The sequence below is a fragment of the Arachis duranensis genome, unplaced genomic scaffold (genome assembly GCF_000817695.3).
Source record: "Arachis duranensis cultivar V14167 unplaced genomic scaffold, aradu.V14167.gnm2.J7QH unplaced_Scaffold_27300, whole genome shotgun sequence".
In the NCBI taxonomy this organism is placed as follows: Eukaryota; Viridiplantae; Streptophyta; class Magnoliopsida; order Fabales; family Fabaceae; genus Arachis; species Arachis duranensis.
The window spans coordinates 80469-87472 of record NW_026264905.1 but is presented as its reverse complement, the minus strand read 5'-3'; the positions used below and the strand labels follow the sequence as shown (position 1 = coordinate 87472).

Sequence of the window (7004 nt, the reverse complement as noted above, 5' to 3'; positions counted from 1 at the left end):
TGGAGAGTGTCGGAAGAAAAAGATGGGTTATGGAGATTCAAGGGTAGGATCATTGTGCCGGATGTGGGCACTTTGAGGCAAGATATTTTAAAGGAGGCACACAAAAGCGGATTCTCCATTCACCCGGGAAGTACTAAGATGTACCATGATTTAAAGGCGATGTTTTGGTGGCCGGGTATGAAGAATGATGTGGCGGAATATGTTTCAAAGTGCTTAACTTGTCAAAAGGTAAAGATTGAACATCAAAGACCTTCCGGTATGTTGCAACCTTTAGAGATTCCGCAATGGAAGTGGGAAAGTATTGCAATGGACTTTGTGTCTGGATTGCCAAGGACTAGGACTGGTTTTGATGCTATCTGGGTGATTGTGGACCGACTGACGAAGTCATCTCACTTTTTGCCCATTCGGATGACTTATACTCTTGAGGAGCTAGCACGGTTATACATAAAGGAGATTGTGAGACTTCACGGTGTACCTGCTACTATAATCTCTGATAGAGATCCTCGTTTCACTTCAAGGTTTTGGGGTTCATTTCAGAAAGCTTTTGGAACCCGATTAAGCTTGAGCACGGTTTACCATCCTCAAACAGATGGTTGATGAGTGGATATTTTATACGCTTTTTGGGGGTAATTTCATGTAGATTTTAGCATGTTTTAATTAGTTTTTAGTTAAATATTATTAGTTTTTAGGCAAAAATCATATTTCTGGACTTTACTATGAGTTTGTGTGTTTTTCTGTGATTTCAGGTATTTTCTGGCTGAAATTGAGGGAGCTGACCAAAAATCTGAGTTAGGCTGAAAAAGGACTGCTGATGCTGTTGGATCCTGACCTCTCTGCACTCGAAATGGATTTTCTGGAGCTACAAAGTCCAATTGGCGCGCTTTCAACGGCGTTGGAAAGTAGACATCCAGGGCTTTCCAGCAATATATAATAGTCCATACTTTGCGCGAAGATAGATGACGTAACTTGGCGTTGAACGCCAAGTACATGCTGCTGTCTGGAGTTAAACGCCAGAAACACGTCATGATCTGGAACGCCCAAAACACGTCATGACTTGGAGTTCAACTCCAAGAAAAGCCTCAGCTCGTGGATAGCTTTAGTCTCAACCCCAGCACACACCAAGTGGGCCCCAAAAGTGGATTTATGCACCAATTATCTTAGTTTACTCATTTTCTGTAAACCTAGGTTACTAGTTTTCTATTTAAACAACTTTTAGAGACTTATTTTAGACCTCATGACATTTTCAGATCTGAATTACATACTTTATGACGGCATGAGTCTCTAAACTCCATTGTTGGGGGTGAGGAGCTCTGCAGCGTCTCGATGAATTAATGCAATTGTTTCTATTTCACTCAAACGTGTGTATGGTCCGATCTAAGATGTTTATTCGCGCTTAATTATGAAAGAGGTGATGATCCGTGACACTCATCACCTCCCTCAATCTATGAACGTGTGCCTGACAAACACCTCCGTTCTACATCAGACTGAATGAGCTTCTCTTAGATTCCTTAATCGGAATCTCCGCGCTATAAGCTAGAATTGATGGCGGCCACTCTTGAGAATCCGGAAGGTCTAAACCTTGTATGTGGTATTCCAAGTAGGATTCAAGGATTGAATGGCTGTGACGTGCTTCAAACTCGCGATTGCTGGGCGTGATGACAAACGCAAAAGGATCAACGGATCCTATTCCAACATGATCGAGAACCAACAGCTGATTAGCCGTGCTGTGACAGAGCATCTGGACCGTTTTCACTGAGAGGATGGGAGGTAGCCACTGACAATGGTGACACCCTACATACATCTTGCCATGGATGGAACTTTACAAACAATTGAGTTGGATATTACATTACAGAAATTCAGAGGACAAAGCATCTCCAAAACTCCAACATATTTCTCATTACTGCACAACAAGTAACGATTTTATTCTCTTTTATTTTTGCAATCTAATAATTCCAACAGATAATTTTAATTAATATCCTGACTAAGAATAATAAAATAAACATAGCTTGCTTCAAACCAATAATCTCCGTGGGATCGACCCTTACTCACGTAAGGTATTACTTGGACGACCCAGTGCACTTGCTGGTTAGTTGTACGGATTACAAATTTGGGCACCAATGGGTGACCTCCTGGGAAGTCCTCGTGTTGCACCTCTTTTTTTTTTTTTTTACATCGTGCCGACCTTCATTCTTTAAATGACGCTATCCCGAGTAGGACACCTAATGGCGAGCCGCAATGGCCTCATCCTCGACAGGCACCTACGGTACCCGCAAGGCTTCGCGGATAGTGTTACGAGTACCCGCCAGGCTTCGTGGATAGTGTTTCGCTCTCTCGTGCCGCATGGTTAAGAAAATTGTGCGTGCGAACTATAATAGGTGCGATCATACCAGCACTAATGCACTGGATCCCATCAGAACTCCGCAGTTAAGCGTGCTTAGGCGAGTGTAGTACTAGGATGGGTGACCTTCTCAGAAGTCCTCGTGTTGCACCTTTTTTTTTTACGTCGTGCCGACCTTCATTCTTTAAATGACGCTATCCCGAGTAGGACACCTAAGGGCGAGCCGCAATGGCCTCATCCTCGGTAGGCACCTACGGTACCCGCCAGGCTTCGTGAATAGTGTTACGCTCTCTCGCGCCACCTACGGTACCCGCCAGGCTTCGTGGATAGTGTTACGCTCTCTCGCGCCGCATGGTTAAGAAAATTGTGTGTGCAAACTATAATAGGTGCGATCATACCAGCACTAATGCACCGGATCCCATCAGAACTCCTCAGTTAAGCGTGCTTGGGCGAGAGTAGTACTAGGATGGGTGACCTCCTGAGAAGTCCTCGTGTTGCACCTCTTTCTTTTTTTTTTTTTTTTACGTCGTACTGACCTTCATTCTTTAAATGACGCTATCTCGAGTAGGACACCTAAGGGCGAGCCGCAATAGTCTCATCCTCGGCAGGCACCTATGGTACCCGCAAGGCTTCATGGATAGTGTTACGCTCTCTCGCTCCGCATGGTTAAGAAAATTGTGTGTGCAAACTATAATAGGTGCGATCATACCAGCACTAATGCACCGGATCCCATCTAAACTCCGCAGTTAGGTGTACTTGGGCGAGAGTAGTACTAGGATGGGTGACCTCCTGGGAAGTCCTCGTGTTGCACCTCTTTTTTTTTTACGTCGTGCTGACCCTCGTTTTTTAAATAACGCTATCCCAAGTAGGACACCTAAGGACAAGCCACAATGGCCTCATCCTCGGTAGGCACCTACGGTACCCGCAAGGCGTCGCGGATAGTATTACGCTCTCTCGCGCTGCATGATTAAGAAAATTGTGTGTGCGAAGTATAATAGGTGCGATCATACCAGCACTAATGCACCGGATCCCATCAGAACTCCGCAGTTAATCGTGCTTGGCCGAGAGTAGTACTAAGATGGGTGACCTTCTGGGAAGTCCTCGTGTTGCACCTCTTTTTTTTTTTTACGTCTTGCCGACGCTCATTCTTTAAATGACGCTATCCCGAGTAGGACACCCAAGGGCGAGCCGCAATGGCCTCATCCTAGGCAGGCACCTACGGTACCCACAGGGCTTCGCGGATAGTGTTACGCTCTCTCGCGCCGCATGGTTAAGAAAATTGTGTGTGCGAACTATAATAGGTGCGATCATACCAGCACTAATGCACCGGATCCCATCAAAACTCCGCAGTTAAGTGTACTTGGGCGAGAGTAGTACTAGGATGGGTGACCTTCTGGGAATCCCTCGTATTGCACCTCTTTTTTTTTTACGTCGTGCTGACCCTCGTTCTTTAAATGACGCTATCCCGAGTAGGACACCTAAGGACGAGCCGCAATGGCCGCATCCTTGGCAGCACCTACGGTAACCGCAAGGCGTCGCGGATAGTGTTACGCTCTGTCGCGCCGCATGGTTATGAAAATTTTGTGTGCGAACTAGAATAGGTGCGATCATACCAGAACTAATGCACCGGATCCCATCAGAACTCTGCAGTTAAGCGTGCTTGGGCGAGAGTAGTACTAGGATGGGTGACCTCTTGGGAAGTCCTCGTGTTGCACCTCTTTTTCGTGTTGCATCTCTTTTTTTTTCTTTACGTCTTGCCGACGCTCATTCTTTAAATGACGCTAACCCGAGTAGGACACCTAAGGGCAAGCCGTAACGGCCTCATCCTCGGCAGGCACCTACGGTACCCGCAAGGCTTCGCGGATAGTGTTACGCACTCTCGCGCTGCATGGTTAAGAAAATTGTGTGTGCGAACGATAATAGGAGAGATCATACCAGAACTATTGCACCGGATCCCATCAGAACTCTGCAGTTAAGCGTGCTTGGGCGAGAGTAGTACTAGGATGGGTGACCTCCTGGGAAGTCCTCGTTGAGAGTAGTACTAGGATGGGTGACCTCCTAGGATGTCCTCATGTTGCACCTTTTTTTTACGTCGTGCTGACTCTCGTTCTTTAAATGACACTATCCCGAGTAGGACACCTAAGGACGAGCCGTAATGGCCTCATCCTCGGTAGCCACCTACGGTACCCGCAAGGCGTCGCGGATAGTGTTACGCTCTGTCGCGCCGCATGGTTATGAAAATTTTGTGTGCGAACTATAATAGGTGCGATTATACCAGCACTAATGCACCGGATTCCATCAGAACTCCGCAATTAAGCGTGTTTGGGCGAGAGTAGTACTAGGATGGGTGACCTCCTGGGAAGTCTTCGTGTTGCACCTCTTTTTTTTTACGTCGTGCTAACCCTCGTTCTTTAAATGACGCTATCCCGAGTAGGACACCTAAGGACGAGCCGTAATGGCCTCATCCGTCGGTAGGCACCTACGGTACCCGCAAGGCGTCGCGGATAGTGTTACGCTCTGTCGCGCCGCATGGTTATGGAAATTTTGTGTGCGAACTATAATAGGTGCGATCATACCAGAACTAATGCACCAGATCCCATCGGAACTCTGCAGTTAAGCGTGCTTGGGCGAGAGTAGTACTAGGATGGGTGACCTCTTGGGAAGTCTTCGTGTTGCACCTCTTTTTTTTTTCTTTACGTCTTGCCGACGCTCATTCTTTAAATGACGCTATCTGTTCAACTAGCCAGCAAGTGTACTGGGTCATCCAAGTAATACCTTACGTGAGTAAGGGTCGATCCCACAGAGATTGTTGGTATGAAGCAAGCTATGGTCACCTTGTAAATCTCAGTTAAGTGGATTTATAGGGTCAAATGTAATTGGATTAGATAATTAAAAGATAAATAAAATAAAAAAAGGATGGAAATACTTATGTAGATCAATAGTGGGAATTTCAGATAGGCGTGTGGAGATGCTAGAATCCTCTCGAATCTCTACTTTCCTATTGCTTTCATCCAATCCTTCTTACTCCTTTCCATGGCAAGCTGTATGTAGGGTATCACCATCATCAATGGCTACTTTTAATCCTCTCGAGAAAATGGTCCAAATGCTCTGTCACAGCACGGCTAATCATCTGTCGGTTCTTAATCGGGTTGGAGTAGAATCCTTTGATTCTTTTGCGTTTGTCATCACGCCCAGCCTTCAGGAGTTTGAAGCTCGTCACAGTCATTCAATACCGGAATCCTACTCGGAATATCACAGACAAGGTTAGACTTTTCGGATCCCCATGAATGCCGCCATCTATCTAGCTTATACCACGAAGATTCTGTTGGGGAATCTCAGAGATATGCGCCCGGTCTAGAGTAGAACGGAAGTGGTTGTCAATCACACGCGTTCATAGGTGAGAATGATGATGAGTGTCACGGATCATCACATTCATCAAAGTGTTGTGCAACGTATATCTTGGAATAAGAATAAAAAAGAATTGAATAGAAAGTAATAATAATTATATTGAAACTTGAGGTACACCAGAGCTCCACACCCTTAATCTATGGTGTGCAAAAACTCCACTGTTGAAAATACAAAAGTGAAAGGTTCAGGCATGGCCAAATGGCCAGCCCTCATGGTCTAAGGACTAGGCATCCAGAGATGTCTAATACACTAGTAAAAAGTCCTATTTATAATAAACTAGTTACTATGGTTTACATGAGTAAGTAATTGATGCATAAATCCACTTCCGGGGCCTACTTGGTGTATGTTTGGGCTGAACTTGATCTATCCACGAGCTGAGGCATTTATTGGAGTTGAACTCCAAGTTATAGCGTGTTTTGGGCGTTCAACTCCGGATCATGACGTGTTTCTGGCGTTTAACTCCAGACAACAGCATGTACTTGGCGTTCGACGCCAAGTTACGTCGTCAATTTCCGAATAAAGTATAAACTATTATATATTGCTGGAAAGCTCTGGATGTCTACTTTCCAACATCATTGAGAGTGCGCCATTTGGAGTTCTGTAGCTCCAGAAAATTTATTTCGGTGCAGGGAGGTTAGATTCCAACAGCATCAGCAGTCCTTTTGTCAGCCTTTTTCAGAGTTTTGCTCAAGTCCCTCAATTTCAGCCAGAAATTATCTGAAATCACAGAAAAACACACAAACTCATAGTAAAGTCCAGAAATGTAAATTTAACATAAAAACTAATGAAAATATCCCTAAAAGTATCTTGAACTTACTAAAAACTACCTAAAAACAATGCCAAAAAGCGTATAAATTATCCGCTCATCACAACACCAAACTTAAATTGTTGCTTGTCCCCAAGTAACTTGAAAATCAATTAGGATAAAAAGAAGAGAATATACTATAAATTCCAGAATATCAATGAATATTAATTATAACTAGATGAGCGGGACTTGTAGCTTTTTGCTTCTGAAGAGTTTTGGCATCTCACTTTTTCCTTTGAAGTTTAGAATGATTGGCTTCTCTAGGAACTTAGAATTTCGGATAGTGTTATTGACTTTCCTAGTTAAGTATGTTGATTCTTGAACACAGCTACTTATGAGTCTTGGCCGTGGCCCTAAGCACTTTGTTTTCCAGTATTACCACCGGATACATAAATGCCACAGACACATGACTGGGTGAACCTTTTCAGATTGTGACTCAGCTTTGCTAGAGTC

The 7004-nt window shown here is 44.5% G+C and overlaps 8 non-coding genes and 1 pseudogene across 8 annotated transcripts; all 9 read left to right on the top strand.

Moving 5' to 3' along the window:
• Positions 1–2373: 2373 nt before the first annotated feature.
• On the top strand, positions 2374–2492 carry LOC127744369 (5S ribosomal RNA). The gene has a single exon (XR_008005361.1). It is a non-coding gene; the product is annotated as a 5S ribosomal RNA (ribosomal RNA).
• A 230-nt stretch (positions 2493–2722) lies between these two features.
• Positions 2723–2841, top strand: LOC127744339 (5S ribosomal RNA). Its single transcript, XR_008005328.1, has one exon. It is a non-coding gene; the product is annotated as a 5S ribosomal RNA (ribosomal RNA).
• A 192-nt stretch (positions 2842–3033) lies between these two features.
• Positions 3034–3152, top strand: LOC127744382 (5S ribosomal RNA). The gene has a single exon (XR_008005374.1). It is a non-coding gene; the product is annotated as a 5S ribosomal RNA (ribosomal RNA).
• Positions 3153–3334: 182 nt separating this feature from the next.
• LOC127744354 (5S ribosomal RNA) lies at positions 3335–3453 on the top strand. The gene has a single exon (XR_008005346.1). It is a non-coding gene; the product is annotated as a 5S ribosomal RNA (ribosomal RNA).
• A 184-nt stretch (positions 3454–3637) lies between these two features.
• LOC127744362 (5S ribosomal RNA) lies at positions 3638–3756 on the top strand. Its single transcript, XR_008005354.1, has one exon. It is a non-coding gene; the product is annotated as a 5S ribosomal RNA (ribosomal RNA).
• Positions 3757–3937: 181 nt separating this feature from the next.
• Positions 3938–4056, top strand: LOC127744347 (5S ribosomal RNA). The gene has a single exon (XR_008005337.1). It is a non-coding gene; the product is annotated as a 5S ribosomal RNA (ribosomal RNA).
• Positions 4057–4268: 212 nt separating this feature from the next.
• Positions 4269–4368, top strand: LOC127744330 (uncharacterized; annotated as a pseudogene).
• A 231-nt stretch (positions 4369–4599) lies between these two features.
• Positions 4600–4718, top strand: LOC127744372 (5S ribosomal RNA). Its single transcript, XR_008005364.1, has one exon. It is a non-coding gene; the product is annotated as a 5S ribosomal RNA (ribosomal RNA).
• A 182-nt stretch (positions 4719–4900) lies between these two features.
• Positions 4901–5019, top strand: LOC127744356 (5S ribosomal RNA). The gene has a single exon (XR_008005348.1). It is a non-coding gene; the product is annotated as a 5S ribosomal RNA (ribosomal RNA).
• The last annotated feature ends 1985 nt before the right edge of the window (positions 5020–7004 follow it).